General features: G+C 61.8%; 1 protein-coding gene across 1 annotated transcript in view; it reads right to left on the bottom strand.

The window, feature by feature from the left end:
* Positions 1–15,959, bottom strand: part of LOC143973061 (rho-related GTP-binding protein RhoG-like) — a 37,142-nt gene extending 21,183 nt beyond the window's left edge. The window contains exon 1 of the mRNA XM_077474399.1: positions 15,809–15,959. The gene's annotated coding sequence lies outside the window, so the exon portion shown is untranslated. The remainder of the gene's footprint in view (positions 1–15,808) is intronic.
* Between the last annotated feature and the right edge of the window lie 1,966 nt (positions 15,960–17,925).

The following is a 17,925-nucleotide window of genomic DNA, read 5'->3' as shown; positions in this document are numbered from 1 at the left end:
GGGGGATCTCTGCGGTGGGGACACAGGAACAGGAAGTGATGGGGGGGGGATCTCTGCGGTGGGGACACAGGGACAGGAAGTGATGGGGGGGGATCTCTGCGGTGGGGACACAGGGACAGGAAGTGATGGGGGGGATCTCTGCGGTGGGGACACAGGGACAGGAAGTGATGGGGGGGGGGGATCTCTGCGGTGGGGACACAGGGACAGGAAGTGATGGGGGGGGGATCTCTGCGGTGGGGACACAGGGACAGGAAGTGATGGGGGGGGGACCTCTGCGGTGGGGACACAGGGACAGGAAGTGATGTGGGGGTCTCTGCGGTGGGGACAGGAAGTGATGGGGGATCTCTGCGGTGGGGACACAGGGACAGGAAGTGATGGGGGGGATCTCTGCAGTGGGGACAGGAATTGATGGGGGGGATCTCTGCGGTGGGGACACAGGGACAGGAAGTGATGGGGGGGGGGATCTCTGCGGTGGGGACACATGGACAGGAAGTGATGGGGGGGGATCTCTGCGGTGGGGACACAGGGACAGGAAGTGATGGGGGGGATCTCTGCGGTGGGGACACAGGGACAGGAAGTGATGGGGGGGGGGGGGATCTCTGCGGTGGGGACACAGGGACAGGAAGTGATGGGGGGGGGGGGGGATCTCTGCGGTGGGGACACAGGGACAGGAAGTGATGGGGGGGGGGGGGGATCTCTGCGGTGGGGACACAGGGACAGGAAGTGATGGGGGGGGGGGGGGGATCTCTGCGGTGGGGACACAGGGACAGGAAGTGATGGGGGGGGGATCTCTGCGGTGGGGACACAGGGACAGGAAGTGATGGGGGGGGGGATCTCTGCGGTGGGGACACAGGGACAGGAAGTGATGGGGGGGATCCCTGCGGTGGGGACACAGGGACAGGAAGTGATGGGGGGGGGATCTCTACGGTGGGGACACAGGGACAGAAAGTGATGGGGGGGGGATCTCTGCGGTGGGGACACAGGGACAGGAAGTGATGGGGGGGGGATCTCTGCGGTGGGAACACAGGAACAGGAAGTGATGGGGGGGATCTCTGCGGTGGGAACACGGGAACAGGAAGTGATGGGGGGGGATATCTCTGCGGTGGGGACACGGGGCCAGGAAGTGATGGGGGGGGGATCTCGGCGGTGGGGACAGGAAGTGATGGCGGGGATCTCTGCGGTGGGGAGACGGGGACAGGAAGTGAGGGGGATACAATGGAATCCAAACATCCCTCCCGCCACCGGATTCAGAAATTCCCTCCAGCCACAGGGACAGCAAGCGAGGGGGATCTCTGCGGTGGGGGACACAGGGACAGCAAGCGAGGGGGATCTCTGCGGTGGGGGACACAGGGACAGCAAGCGAGGGGGATCTCTGCGGTGGGGGACACAGGGACAGCAAGCGAGGGGGATCTCTGCGGTGGGGGACACAGGGACAGGAAGTGATGGGGGGGATCTCTGCGGTGGGGACACAGGGACAGGAAGTGATGTGGGGGGGGATCTCTGCGGTGGGGACACAGGGACAGGAAGTGATGGGGGGGGGAATCTCTGCGGTGGGGACACAGGGACAGGAAGTGATGGGGGGGGAATCTCTGCGGTGGGGACACAGGGACAGGAAGTGATGGGGGGGATCTCTGCGGTGGGGACACAGGGACAGGAAGTGATGGGGGGGGGATCTCTGCGGTGGGGACACAGGGACAGGAAGTGATGGGGGGGGTCTCTGCGGTGGGGACAGGAAGTGATGGGGGGGTCTCTGCGGTGGGGACAGGAAGTGATGGGGGATCTCTGCGGTGGGGACACAGGGAAAGGAAGTGATGGGGGGGGGATCTCTGCGGTGGGGACACAGGGACAGGAAGTGATGGGGGGGGGATCTCTGCGGTGGGGACACAGGGACAGGAAGTGATGGGGGGGGGATCTCTGCAGTGGGGACAGGAAGTGATGGGGGGATCTCTGCGGTGGGGACACGGGAACAGGAAGTGATGGGGGGGCGATCTCTGCGGTGGGGACACAGGGACAGGAAGTGATGGGGGGGGATCTCTGCGGTGGGGACACAGGGACAGGAAGTGATGGGGGGGGGAATCTCTGCGGTGGGGACACAGGGACAGGAAGTGATGGGGGGGGATCTCTGCAGTGGGGACAGGAATTGATGGGGGGGGATCTCTGCGGTGGGGACACGGGAACAGGAAGTGATGGGGGGGGGGATCTCTGCGGTGGGGACACAGGGACAGGAAGTGATGGGGGGGGATCTCTGCGGTGGGGACACAGGGACAGGAAGTGATGGGGGGGGGATCTCTGCGGTGGGGACACAGGGACAGGAAGTGATGGGGGGGGGGATCTCTGCGGTGGGGACACAGGGACAGGAAGTGATGGGGGGGGGGGATCTCTGCGGTGGGGACACAGGGACAGGAAGTGATGGGGGGGGGGATCTCTGCGGTGGGGACACAGGGACAGGAAGTGATGGGGGGGATCTCTGCGGTGGGGACACAGGGACAGGAAGTGATGGGGGGGGGATCTCTGCGGTGGGGACACAGGGACAGGAAGTGATGGGGGGGGGGGGGATCTCTGCGGTGGGGACACAGGGACAGGAAGTGATGGGGGGATCCCTGCGGTGGGGACACAGGGACAGGAAGTGATGGGGGGATCCCTGCGGTGGGGACACAGGGACAGGAAGTGATGGGGGGATCCCTGCGGTGGGGACACAGGGACAGGAAGTGATGGGGGGATCCCTGCGGTGGGGACACAGGGACAGGAAGTGATGGGGGGATCTCTGCGGTGGGGACACAGGGACAGGAAGTGATGGGGGGGGGGGATCTCTGCGGTGGGGACACAGGGACAGAAAGTGATGGGGGGGGGGGGGGTCTCTGCGGTGGGGACACAGGGACAGAAAGTGATGGGGGGGGGGATCTCTGCGGTGGGGACACAGGGACAGGAAGTGATGGGGGGGGATCTCTGCGGTGGGGACACAGGGACAGGAAGTGATGGGGGGGATCTCTGCGGTGGGGACACAGGGACAGGAAGTGATGGGGGGGGATCTCTGCGGTGGGGACACAGGGACAGGAAGTGATGGGGGGGACCTCTGCGGTGGGGACACAGGGACAGGAAGTGATGGGGGGGGGATCTCTGCAGTGGGGACAGGAATTGATGGGGGGGATCTCTGCGGTGGGGACACGGGAACAGGAAGTGATGGGGGGGATCTCTGCGGTGGGGACACAGGGACAGGAAGTGATGGGGGGGATCTCTGCGGTGGGGACACAGGGACAGGAAGTGATGGGGGGGGGGGGGATCTCTGCGGTGGGGACACAGGGACAGGAAGTGATGGGGGGGGGGATCTCTGCGGTGGGGACACAGGGACAGGAAGTGATGGGGGGGGATCTCTGCGGTGGGGACACAGGGACAGGAAGTGATGGGGGGGGATCTCTGCGGTGGGGACACAGGGACAGGAAGTGATGGGGGGGGACCTCTGCAGTGGGGACACAGGGACAGGAAGTGATGGGGGGGGGGGGGGGATCTCTGCAGTGGGGACAGGAATTGATGGGGGGGATCTCTGCGGTGGGGACACGGGAACAGGAAGTGATGGGGGGGGATCTCTGCGGTGGGGACACAGGGACAGGAAGTGATGGGGGGGGATCTCTGCGGTGGGGACACAGGGACAGGAAGTGATGGGGGGGGGGATCTCTGCGGTGGGGACACAGGGACAAGAAGTGATGGGGGGGGGGGATCTCTGCGGTGGGGACACAGGGACAGGAAGTGATGGGGGGGGGGGATCTCTGCGGTGGGGACACAGGGACAGGAAGTGATGGGGGGGGGGGGGATCTCTGCGGTGGGGACACAGGGACAGGAAGTGATGGGGGGGGGGGGATCTCTGCGGTGGGGACACAGGGACAGGAAGTGATGGGGGGGGGGGGGATCTCTGCGGTGGGGACACAGGGACAGGAAGTGATGGGGGGGGGGGGGATCTCTGCGGTGGGGACACAGGGACAGGAAGTGATGGGGGGGGGGATCTCTGCGGTGGGGACACAGGGACAGGAAGTGATGGGGGGGGATCCCTGTGGTGGGGACACAGGGACAGGAAGTGATGGGGGGGGGGGGATCTCTGCGGTGGGGACACAGGGACAGAAAGTGATGGGGGGGGGGGGGATCTCTGCGGTGGGGACACAGGGACAGAAAGTGATGGGGGGGGGGGGGGATCTCTGCGGTGGGGACACAGGGACAGGAAGTGATGGGGGGGGGGGATCTCTGCGGTGGGAACACTGGAACAGGAAGTGATGGGGGGGGGGGATCTCTGCGGTGGGAACACGGGAACAGGAAGTGATGGGGGGGGGGGATATCTCTGCGGTGGGGACACGGGGCCAGGAAGTGATGGGGGGGGGGGATCTCGGCGGTGGGGACAGGAAGTGATGGCGGGGATCTCTGCGGTGGGGAGACGGGGACAGGAAGTGAGGGGGATACACCGGAATCCAAACATCCCTCCCGCCACCGGATTCAGAAATTCCCTCCAGCCACAGGGACAGCAAGCGAGGGGGATCTCTGCGGTGGGGGACATAGGGACAGCAAGCGAGGGGGATCTCTGCGGTGGGGGACACAGGGACAGCAAGCGAGGGGGGATCTCTGCGGTGGGGGACACAGGGACAGCAAGCGAGGGGGGATCTCTGCGGTGGGGGACACAGGGACAGCAAGCGAGGGGGGATCTCTGCGGTGGGGGACACAGGGACAGCAAGCGAGGGGGGATCTCTGCGGTGGGGGACACAGGGACAGCAAGCGAGGGGGGATCTCTGCGGTGGGGGACACAGGGACAGCAAGCGAGGGGGGATCTCTGCGGTGGGGGACACAGGGACAGCAAGCGAGGGGGGATCTCTGCGGTGGGGGACACAGGGACAGCAAGCGAGGGGGGATCTCTGCGGTGGGGGACACAGGGACAGCAAGCGAGGGGGGATCTCTGCGGTGGGGGACACAGGGACAGCAAGCGAGGGGGGGATCTCTGCGGTGGGGGACACAGGGACAGCAAGCGAGGGGGGATCTCTGCGGTGGGGGACACAGGGACAGCAAGCGAGGGGGGGATCTCTGCGGTGGGGGACACAGGGACAGCAAGCGAGGGGGGATCTCTGCGGTGGGGGACACAGGGACAGCAAGCGAGGGGGGGGGGATCTCTGCGGTGGGGGACACCGGGACAGCAAGCGAGGGGGGGGGGGATCTCTGCGGTGGGGGACACAGGGACAGCAAGCGAGGGGGGATCTCTGCGGTGGGGGACACAGGGACAGCAAGCGAGGGGGGATCTCTGCGGTGGGGGACACAGGGACAGCAAGCGAGGGGGGATCTCTGCGGTGGGGGACACAGGGACAGCAAGCGAGGGGGGATCTCTGCGGTGGGGGACACAGGGACAGCAAGCGAGGGGGGATCTCTGCGGTGGGGGACACAGGGACAGCAAGCGAGGGGGGATCTCTGCGGTGGGGGACACAGGGACAGCAAGCGAGGGGGGATCTCTGCGGTGGGGGACACAGGGACAGCAAGCGAGGGGGATCTCTGCGGTGGGGGACACAGGGACAGCAAGCGAGGGGGATCTCTGCGGTGGGGGACACAGGGACAGCAAGCGAGGGGGATCTCTGCGGTGGGGGACACAGGGAAAGCAAGCGAGGGGGATCTCTGCGGTGGGGGACACAGGGACAGCAAGCGAGGGGGATCTCTGCGGTGGGGGACACAGGGACAGCAAGCGAGGGGGATCTCTGCGGTGGGGGACACAGGGACAGCAAACGAGGGGGATCTCTGCGGTGGGGGACACAGGGACAGCAAGCGAGGGGGATCTCTGCGGTGGGGGACACAGGGACAGCAAGCGAGGGGGATCTCTGCGGTGGGGGACACAGGGACAGCAAGCGAGGGGGATCTCTGCGGTGGGGGACACAGGGACAGCAAGCGAGGGGGATCTCTGCGGTGGGGGACACAGGGACAGCAAGCGAGGGGGATCTCTGCGGTGGGGGACACAGGGACAGCAAGCGAGGGGGATCTCTGTGCTGGGGACAGGAAGCGAGGAGGATCTCTGTGCTGGGGACAGGAAGCGAGGGGGATGATCTCTGCGGTGGGGACACAGGGACAGGAAGTGATGGGGGGGGATCTCTGCGGTGGAGATACATGGACAGGAAGTGATGGGGGGGGGGATCTCTGGGGTGGGGACACAGGGACAGGAAGTGATGGGGGGGATCTCTGGGGTGGGGACACAGGGACAGGAAGTGATGGGGGGGATCTCTGGGGTGGGGACACAGGGACAGGAAGTGATGGGGGGGGATCTCTGGGGTGGGGACACAGGGACAGGAAGTGATGGGGGGGGGGATCTCTGTGGTAGGGACAGGAAGTGAGGGGGGATCTCTGTGGTGTGGACACAGGGACAGGAAGCGAGGGGGATCTCTGTGGTAGGGACAGCAAGCGAGGGGGATCTCTGTGGTGGGGGACACAGGGACAGGAAGAGAGGGGGGATCTCTGAGGTGGGGGACACAGGGACAGGAAGCGAGGGGGATCTCTGTGTTGGGGGACACAGGAAGCGAGGGGGGATGTCTGTGCTGGGGACACAGGGATAGGAAGCGAGGGGGGGATCTCTGTGCGGGGGACACAGGGACAGGAAGCGAGGGGGGTGATCTCTGCGGTGGGGACACAGGGACAGGAAGTGATGGGGGGGGGGATCTCTGCGGTGGGGACACAGGGACAGCAAGCGAGGGGGATCTCTGCGGTGGGGGGACACAGGGACAGGAAGCGAGGGGGATCTCTGTGGTGGGGGACACAGGGACAGGAAGCGAGGGGGGATCTCTGTGCTGGGGACAGGAAGTGATGGGGGTGATCTCTGCGGTGGGGACACAGGGACAGGAAGTGATGGGGGGGGATCTCTGCGGTGGTGACACAGGGACAGGAAGTGATGGGGGGGGATCTCTGCGGTGGTGACACAGGGACAGGAAGTGATGGGGGGGGATCTCTGCGGTGGTGCAACAGGGACAGGAAGTGATGAGGGGGATCTCTGCGGTGGGGACACAGGCACAGGAAGTGATGGGGGGGGATCTATGCGGTGGGGACACAGGCACAGGAAGTGATGGGGGGGGGATCTCTGCAGTGGGGACACATGGACAGGCAGTGATAGGGGGGTCTCTGCATTGCGGACACGGGGACAGGAAGTGATGGGGGGGGATCTCTGCAGTGGGGACAGGAAGTGATGGGGGGGGATCTCTGCAGTGGGGACACGAGAACAGGAAGTGATGGGGGGGCATCTCTGCGGTGGGGGATCTCTGCGGTGGGGACACAGGGACAGGAAGTGATGGGGGGGGGGGGGTCTCTGCGGTGGGGACACAGGGACAGGAAGTGATGGGGGGGGGGGGATCTCTGCGGTGGGGACACAGGGACAGGAAGTGATGGGGGGGGGGGATCTCTGCGGTGGGGACACAGGGACAGGAAGTGATGGGGGGGGATCTCTGCGGTGGGGACACAGGGACAGGAAGTGATGGGGGGGGATCTCTGCGGTGGGGACACAGGGACAGGAAGTGATGGGGGGGATCTCTGCGGTGGGGACACAGGGACAGGAAGTGATGGGGGGGGATCTCTGCGGTGGGGACACAGGGACAGGAAGTGATGGGGGGGGGATCTCTGCGGTGGGGACACAGGGACAGGAAGTGATGGGGGGGATCTCTGCGGTGGAGACACAGGGACAGGAAGTGATGGGGGGGGATCTCTGCGGTGGAGACACAGGGACAGGAAGTGATGGGGGGGATCTCTGCGGTGGAGACACAGGGACAGGAAGTGATGGGGGGGATCTCTGAGGTGGAGACACAGGGACAGGAAGTGATGGGGGGGATCTCTGCACTGGAGACACAGGGACAGGAAGTGATGGGGGGGGGATCTCTGCACTGGAGACACAGGGACAGGAAGTGATGGGGGGGGATCTCTGCACTGGAGACACAGGGACAGGAAGTGATGGGGGGGGATCTCTGCACTGGAGACACAGGGACAGGAAGTGATGGGGGGGGATCTCTGCACTGGAGACACAGGGACAGGAAGTGATGGGGGGGGGATCTCTGCACTGGAGACACAGGGACAGGAAGTGATGGGGGGGGATCTCTGCACTGGAGACACAGGGACAGGAAGTGATGGGGGGGATCTCTGCACTGGAGACACAGGGACAGGAAGTGATGGGGGGGGGGGATCTCTGCACTGGAGACACAGGGACAGGAAGTGATGGGGGGGGGGATCTCTGCACTGGAGACACAGGGACAGGAAGTGATGGGGGGGGATCTCTGCGGTGGAGACACAGGGACAGGAAGTGATGGGGGGGATCTCTGCGGTGGAGACACAGGGACAGGAAGTGATGGGGGGGGATCTCTGCGGTGGAGACACATGGACAGGAAGTGATGGGGGGGATCTCTGCGGTGGAGACACAGGGACAGGAAGTGATGGGGGGGGGGATCTCTGAGGTGGAGACACAGGGACAGGAAGTGATGGGGGGAGGGATCTCTGCGGTGGGGACACAGGGACAGGAAGCGATGGGGGGCGGATCTCTGCGGTGGGGACACAGGGACAGGAAGCGATGGGGGGGGGGGATCTCTGCAGTGGGGACATAGGGACAGAAAGCGATGGGGGGGCATCTCTGCGGTGGGGACACGGAAACAGGAAGTGATGGGGGGACATCTCTGCGGTGGGGACACGGGAACAGGAAGTGATGGGGGAGCATCTCTGCGGTGGGGACACGGGAACAGGAAGTGATGGGGGGGGAGCATCTCTGCGGTGGGGACAGGAAGTGATGGGGGGGGGGGGATCTCGGCGGTGTGGAGACGGGGACAGGGACAGGAAGTGATGGGGGTGATCTCTGTGGTGGGGACACAGGGACAGGAAGTGAGGGGATACACCGGATTCCAAACATCCCTCCCGCCACCGGATTCAGAAATTCCCTCCTGCCACAGGGACAGGAAGCGAGTGGGTGGGTCTCTGCGGTGGGGACACGGACAGGAAGCGATGGGGGGGGGGGGGGGGTATCTGCGGTGGGGACACGGACAGGAAGCGATGGGGGGGGGGGGGGTATCTGCGGTGGGGACACAGGGACAGGAAGCGATGGGGGGGGGGGGTCTCTGCGTTGGGGACACAGGGACAGGAAGCGATGAGGGGGGGTCTCTGCGGTGGGGACACAGGGACAGGAAGCGAGGGGGGGATCTCTGCGGTGGGGACACAGGGACAGGAAGTGATGGGGGGGGGATCTCTGCGATGGGGACACAGGGACAGGAAGTGATAGGGGGGGATCTCTGCGGTGGGGACACAGGGACAGGAAGTGATGGGGGGGATCTCTGCGGTGGGGACACAGGGACAGGAAGCGAGGGGGGATCTCTGTGCTGGGGACTCAGGGACAGGAAGCGAGGGGGGATCTCTGTGCTGGGGACACAGGGACAGGAAGCGAGGGGGGATCTCTGTGCTGGGGACACAGGGACAGGAAGTGATGGGGGGGATCTCTGTGCTGGGGACACAGGGACAGGAAGTGATGGGGGGGGGGATCTCTGTGCTGGGGACACAGGGACAGGAAGTGATGGGGGGGGGATCTCTGTGCTGGGGACACAGGGACAGGAAGTGATGGGGGGGATCTCTGTGGTGGGGACACAGGGACAGGAAGTGATGGGGGGGGATCTCTGTGGTGGGGACACAGGGACAGGAAGTGATGGGGGGGGGGGGATCTCTGTGGTGGGGGCACAGGAAGTGATGGGGGGGATCTCGGCGGTGGGGACAGGAAGTGATGGGGGGGGGGGATCTCGGCGGTGGGGAGACGGGGACAGGAAGTGATGGGGGTGATCTCTGTGGTGGGGACACAGGGACAGGAAGTGAGGGGATACACCGGATTCCAAACATCCCTCCCGCCACCGGATTCAGAAATTCCCTCCTGCCACAGGGACAGGAAGCGAGTGGGTGGGTCTCTGCGGTGGGGACACGGACAGGAAGCGATGGGGGGGGGGGGGGGTCTCTGCGGTGGGGACACGGACAGGAAGCGATGGGGGGGGGAGGTCTCTGCGGTGGGGACACGGACAGGAAGCGATGGGGGGGGGGGATCTCTGCGGTGGGGACACAGGGACAGGAAGTGATGGGGGGGGGGATCTCTGCGGTGGGGACACAGGGACAGGAAGTGATGGGGGGGGATCTCTGCGGTGGGGACACAGGGACAGGAAGTGATGGGGGGGGGATCTCTGCGGTGGGGACACAGGGACAGGAAGTGATGGGGGGGATCTCTGCGGTGGGGACACAGGGACAGGAAGTGATGGGGGGGGATCTCTGCGGTGGGGACACAGGGACAGGAAGTGATGGGGGGGGATCTCTGCGGTGGGGACACAGGGACAGGAAGTGATGGGGGGGATCTCTGCGGTGGGGACACAGGGACAGGAAGCAAGGGGGGATCTCTGTGCTGGGGACACAGGGACAGGAAGCGAGGGGGGATCTCTGTGCTGGGGACACAGGGACAGGAAGCGAGGGGGGATCTCTGTGCTGGGGACACAGGGACAGGAAGCGAGGGGGGGATCTCTGTGCTGGGGACACAGGGACAGGAAGCGAGGGGGGATCTCTGTGCTGGGGACACAGGGACAGGAAGCGAGGGGGGATCTCTGTGCTGGGGACAGGAAGTGATGGGGGTGATCTCTGCGGTGGGGACACAGGGACAGGAAGTGATGGGGGGGGATCTCTGCGGTGGGGGACACAGGGACAGCAAGCGAGGGGGATCTCTGCGGTGGGGGACACAGGGACAGCAAGCGAGGGGGATCTCTGCGGTGGGGGACACAGGGACAGCAAGCGAGGGGGATCTCTGCGGTGGGGGACACAGGGACAGCAAGCGAGGGGGATCTCTGCGGTGGGGGACACAGGGACAGCAAGCGAGGGGGATCTCTGCGGTGGGGGACACAGGGACAGCAAGCGAGGGGGATCTCTGCGGTGGGGGACACAGGGACAGCAAGCGAGGGGGATCTCTGCGGTGGGGGACACAGGGACAGCAAGCGAGGGGGATCTCTGCGGTGGGGGACACAGGGACAGCAAGCGAGGGGGATCTCTGCGGTGGGGGACACAGGGACAGCAAGCGAGGGGGATCTCTGTGGTGGGGACACATGGACAGGCAGTGATAGGGGGGTCTCTGCGTTGGGGACACGGGGACAGGAAGTGATGGGGGGGGGGATCTCTGCAGTGGGGATAGGAAGTGATGGGGGGGATCTCTGCAGTGGGGACAGGAAGTGATGGGGGGGGATCTCTGCAGTGGGGACAGGAAGTGATGGGGGGGATCTCTGCAGTGGGGACAGGAAGTGATGGGGGGGATCTCTGCAGTGGGGACAGGAAGTTATGGGGGGGATCTCTGCAGTGGGGACAGGAAGTTATGGGGGGGATCTCTGCAGTGGGGACAGGAAGTTATGGGGGGGATCTCTGCAGTGGGGACAGGAAGTGATGGGGGGGGATCTCTGCAGTGGGGACAGGAAGTGATGGGGGGGATCTCTGCAGTGGGGACACGGGAACAGGAAGTGATGGGGGGCCATCTCTGCGGTGGGGGATCTCTGCGGTGGGGACACAGGGACAGGAAGTGATGGGGGATCTCTGCGGTGGGGACACAGGGACAGGAAGTGATGGGGGGGGATCTCTGCGGTGGGGACACAGGGACAGGAAGTGATGGGGGGGGATCTCTGCGGTGGGGACACAGGGACAGAAAGCGATAGGGGGGGATCTCTGCAGTGGGGACACAGGGACAGAAAGTGATGGGGGGCATCTCTGCGGTGGGGACACGGGAACAGGAAGTGATGGGGGGACATCTCTGCGGTGGGGACACGGGAACAGGAAGTGATGGGGGAGCATCTCTGCGGTGGGGACACGGGAACAGGAAGTGATGGGGGAGCATCTCTGCGGTGGGGACACGGGAGCAGGAAGTGATGGGGGAGCATCTCTGCGGTGGGGACAGGAAGTGATGGGGGGGATCTCGGCGGTGGGGACAGGAAGTGATGGGGGGGGGGGATCTCGGCGGTGTGGAGACGGGGACACGAAGTGATGGGGGTGATCTCTGTGGTGGGGACACAGGGACAGGAAGTGAGGGGATACACCGGATTCCAAACATCCCTCCCGCCACCGGATTCAGAAATTCCCTCCTGCCACAGGGACAGGAAGCGAGGGGGGGGGGTCTCTGCGGTGGGGACACAGGGACAGGAAGCGGGGGGGTCTCTGCGGTGGGGACACAGGAACAGGAAGCGATGGGGGGGTATCTGCGGTGAGGACACAGGGACAGGAAGTGATGGGGGGGGATCTCTGGGGTGGGGACACAGGGATAGGAAGTGATGGGGGGGGGGGGGGATCTCTGGGGTGGGGACACAGGGACAGGAAGTGATGGGGGGGGGGATCTCTGGGGTGGGGACACAGGGACAGGAAGTGATGGGGGGGGGGGGGATCTCTGGGGTGGGGACACAGGGACAGGAAGTGATGGGGGGGGGGATCTCTGGGGTGGGGACACAGGGACAGGAAGTGATGGGGGGGATCTCTGGGGTGGGGACACAGGGACAGGAAGTGATGGGGGGGGGATCTCTGTGGTGGGGACACAGGGACAGGAAGAGATGGGGGGGATCTCTGCGGTGGGGACACAGGGACAGGAAAGGATGGGGGGGATCTCTGAGGTGGGGACACAGGGACAGGAAGTGATGGGGGGATCTCTGCAGTGGGGACACAGGGACAGGAAGTGATGGGGGGGATCTCTAGGGTGGGGACACAGGGACAGGAAGTGATGGGGGGGGGATCTCTAGGGTGGGGACACAGGGACAGGAAGTGATGGGGGGATCTCTAGGGTGGGGACACAGGGACAGGAAGTGATGGGGGGATCTCTAGGGTGGGGACACAGGGACAGGAAGTGATGGGGGGATCTCTAGGGTGGGGACACAGGGACAGGAAGTGATGGGGGGGATCTCTGTGGTGGGGACACAGGGACAGGAAGTGATGGGGGGGATCTCTGTGGTGGGGACACAGGGACAGGAAGTGATGGGGGGGATCTCTGTGGTGGGGACACAGGGACAGGAAGTGATGGGGGGGGATCTCTGTGGTGGGGACACAGGGACAGGAAGTGATGGGGGGGATCTCTGTGGTGGGGACACAGGGACAGGAAGTGATGGGGGGATCTCTGTAGTGGGGACACAGGGACAGGAAGCGATGGGGGGGGGGTCTCTGCGGTGGGGACACAGGGACAGGAAGCGATGGTGGTGGGTCTCTGCGGTGGGGACACAGGGACAGGAAGCGATGAGGTGGGGTCTCTGCGGTGGGGATACAGGGACAGGAAGCGATGAGGGGGGGGTCTCTGCGGTGGGGACACAGGGACAGGAAGCGAGGGGGGGATCTCTGCGGTGGGGACACAGGGACAGGAAGCGATGGGGGGGTCTCTGCGGTGGGGACACAGGGACAGGAAGTGATGGGGGGGGATCTCTGTGGTAGGGACAGGAAGTGATGGGGGGGATCTCTGTGGTGGGGACACAGGGACAGGAAGTGATGGGGGGGATCTCTGTGGTAGGGACAGGAAGTGAGGGGGATCTCTGTGGTGTGGACACAGGGACAGGAAGTGAGGGGGATCTCTGCGATGGGGACACAGGGGCAGGAAGTGATGGGGGATCTCTGCGATGGGGACACAGGGACAGGAAGTGATGGGGGATCTCTGCGGTGGGGACACAGGGACAGGAAGTGATGGGGGGGATCTCTGCGGTGGGGACACAGGGACAGGAAGTGATGGGGGGGATCTCTGCGGTGGGGACACAGGGACAGGAAGTGATGGGGGGGGGATCTCTGCGGTGGGGACACAGGGACAGGAAGTGATGGGGGGGATCTCTGCGGTGGGGACACAGGGACAGGAAGTGATGGGGGGGGGATCTCTGCGGTGGGGACACAGGGACAGGAAGTGATGGGGGTGGGGATCTCTGCGGTGGGGACACAGGGACAGGAAGTGATGGGGGGGATCTCTGCGGTGGGGACACAGGGACAGGAAGTGATGGGGGGGATCTCTGCGGTGGGGACACAGGGACAGGAAGTGATGGGGGGGATCTCTGCGGTGGGGACACAGGGACAGGAAGTGATGGGGGGGGATCTCTGCGGTGGGGACACAGGGACAGGAAGTGATGGGGGGGATCTCTAGGGTGGGGACACAGGGACAGGAAGTGATGGGGGGGGATCTCTAGGGTGGGGACACAGGGACAGGAAGTGATGGGGGGGATCTCTAGGGTGGGGACACAGGGACAGGAAGTGATGGGGGGGATCTCTGTGGTGGGGACACAGGGACAGGAAGTGATGGGGGGGATCTCTGTGGTGGGGACACAGGGACAGGAAGTGATGGGGGGGATCTCTGTGGTGGGGACACAGGGACAGGAAGTGATGGGGGGGGATCTCTGTGGTGGGGACACAGGGACAGGAAGTGATGGGGGGGGATCTCTGTGGTGGGGACACAGGGACAGGAAGTGATGGGGGGGGATCTCTGTGGTGGGGACACAGGGACAGGAAGTGATGGGGGGGATCTCTAGGGTGGGGACACAGGGACAGGAAGTGATGGGGGGGATCTCTAGGGTGGGGACACAGGGACAGGAAGTGATGGGGGGGATCTCTAGGGTGGGGACACAGGGACAGGAAGTGATGGGGGGGATCTCTGTGGTGGGGACACAGGGACAGGAAGTGATGGGGGGGGATCTCTGTGGTGGGGACACAGGGACAGGAAGTGATGGGGGGGATCTCTGTGGTGGGGACACAGGGACAGGAAGTGATGGGGGGGGATCTCTGTGGTGGGGACACAGGGACAGGAAGTGATGGGGGGGATCTCTGTGGTGGGGACACAGGGACAGGAAGTGATGGGGGGGGATCTCTGTGGTGGGGACACAGGGACAGGAAGTGATGGGGGGGGATCTCTGTGGTGGGGACACAGGGACAGGAAGTGATGGGGGGGATCTCTGTGGTGGGGACACAGGGACAGGAAGTGATGGGGGGATCTCTGTGGTGGGGACACAGGGACAGGAAGTGATGGGGGGGGATCTCTGTGGTGGGGACACAGGGACAGGAAGTGATGGGGGGGATCTCTGTGGTGGGGACACAGGGACAGGAAGTGATGGGGGGGGGATCTCTGTGGTGGGGACACAGGGACAGGAAGTGATGGGGGGATCTCTGTGGTGGGGACACAGGGACAGGAAGTGATGGGGGGGGATCTCTGTGGTGGGGACACAGGGACAGGAAGTGATGGGGGGGATCTCTGTGGTGGGGACACAGGGACAGGAAGTGATGGGGGGGATCTCTGTGGTGGGGACACAGGGACAGGAAGTGATGGGGGGGGGATCTCTGTGGTGGGGACACAGGGACAGGAAGTGATGGGGGGATCTCTGTGGTGGGGACACAGGGACAGGAAGTGATGGGGGGATCTCTGTGGTGGGGACACAGGGACAGGAAGTGATGGGGGGGATCTCTGTGGTGGGGACACAGGGACAGGAAGTGAAGGGGGGGATCTCTGTAGTGGGGACACAGGGACAGGAAGTGATGGGGGGATCTCTGTGGTGGGGACACAGGGACAGGAAGTGATGGGGGGGATCTCTGTGGTGGGGACACAGGGACAGGAAGTGATGGGGGGGATCTCTGTGGTGGGGACACAGGAAGTGAGGGGGATCTCTGTGGTGGGGGACACAGGGACAGGAAGTGAGGGCGGTGGGGAAGTTGTACACAGTGAGTTGTGTGATTGGAGGGGGTCGCTGGGGGCGGGGTGAGAGTAAATCACAGTCAGAGGATCTCCGTGGTCTTCTGTGGCCCCAGCCCGGCTCCCCTCACACCCCGGGCCCTTCCTCACCCAGCCTCCTCCGTCTCCCGGCTCTTCCTGATCTCCGGTCACTTCCTGTATCGTCCGATCCGCACTTCCGTCCCGCCCACCGCGCTGCATTGTGGGGGATGTAGTGCGCGGAGCATTGTACACCGCCACCGCCAGAGGGCGCTACCATCCCACTCTCCAATCAGAGTCCAGGAGAGAGGCGGGACTTCCCCGGGGAGCCAATCAACAAGCCCCGAACACCTCTACCCAGCTCCGCCCCTCCTCCTGTATGCATTGTATATATAATAAGAGCCACGCCCCCTCCTCCTGTATACTTTATATATAGTGATATAATCAGAGCCCCGCCCCCTGTTCATGTATACATTGTATATATAATGATATAATCGGAGCCCCGCCGCCTCCTGTATACAGTGTATATATAATGATATAAGAGCCCCGCCCCCTCCTGTATACATTCATTGTATAAATAATGATATAATCGGAGCCTCGCCCCTCCTGTATTAATTGTATATATAAAGATATCATCAGAGCCCCGCCCCCTCCTCCTGTATGCATTGTATATATAATGATAAAATAAGAGCCCCTCCCCCTCCTATATACATTGTATATATAATGATATAATCAGAGCCCTGCCCCCTCCTGTATACATTATATATATATAATATCATCAGAGCACCGCCCCTCCTCCTTTATACATTGTATATATAATGATATAAGAGCTCCGCCCCCTCCTTTATACATTGTATATATATATAATGATATTATCAGAGCCCCGCCCCCTCTTGTATACATCATATATTTCATGATATAATCAGAGCCCTGCCCCCTCCGCTATACATTGTATATATAATTATATAAGAGCCCTGCCCCCTCCTGTATACATTATATATAATGATATAATAAGCTCCCCTCCCCCTCCTGTATAAATTGTATATATAATGATATAATAAGAGCTCTGCCCCCTCATGTATACATTGTATATATAATGACATCATCAGAGCCCAACCCCTCCTCCTGTATACATTGTATATATAATAATATAATAAGAGCCCCTCCTGTATACATTGTATTTATGATGATATAAGGGCCCCGCCCCCTCCTGTGTACATTTTATATATAATGATATAATAAGAGCCCCTCCCACACCTGTATACATTGTATATATAATAAGAGCCCCGCCGCCTCCTGTATACATTGTATATATAATGATATAGTAAGAGCCCGCCGACTCCTGTTTACATTGTATATATAATGATATAATCAGAGCCCCACTTCCTCCTGTATACATTGTATATATAATGATATAATAAGAGCCCCTGCCCCTCCGCTATACATTGTATATATAATTATATAAGAGCCCCGCCCCCTCCTGTATACATTATATATAATGATACATAAGCTCCCCTCCCCCTCCTGTATAAATTGTATATATAATTATATAATAAGAGCTCTGCCCCCTCATGTATACATTGTATATATAATGACATAATCAGAGCCCCGCCCCCTCCTCCTGTATACATTGTATATATAATGATATAATAAGAGCCCCTGCCCCTCCTTTATACATTGTATGTATAATGATATAATAAGAACCCCTCCCCCTCCTGTGTACATTGTATATATAATGATATAATAAGAGCCCTTCCTGTATACATTGTATATATAATGATATCAGAGCTCCGCCCCTCCTGTATACATTGTATATATAATGATATAATAAGAGCCCCGCCCCCTCCTGTATACATTGTATATATAATGATATAATCAGAGCCCCGCCCCCTGTGTACATTGTATATATATATAATGATATAATAAGAGCCCCTCCCCCACCTGTATACATTGCATATATTGATATAATGAGAGCCCCCTCCTGTATACATTGTATATATAATGATATCATCAGAGCTCCGCCCCTCCTGTATACATTGTATATATAATGATATCATCAGAGCCCCGCCCCCTCATGTATACATCGTATATATAATGATATTATCAGAGCCCCGCTCCTCCTGTATACATCGTATATATAATGATATAGTAAGAGCCCCTCCCCCTCCTATATACATCGTATATATAACGATATAATAAGAGCCCCTCCCCCTCCTGTATACATTGTATATATAATGATGTCATCAGAG

Source organism: Lithobates pipiens, unplaced genomic scaffold (assembly GCF_037356315.1).
Source record: "Lithobates pipiens isolate NorthernLeopardFrog02 unplaced genomic scaffold, aLitPip1_a1.2 Scaffold_1, whole genome shotgun sequence".
Lineage (NCBI taxonomy): Eukaryota > Metazoa > Chordata > Amphibia > Anura > Ranidae > Lithobates > Lithobates pipiens.
The sequence above is the reverse complement of the archived record's forward strand: the minus strand, read 5'-3'. Positions and strand labels throughout refer to the sequence as shown.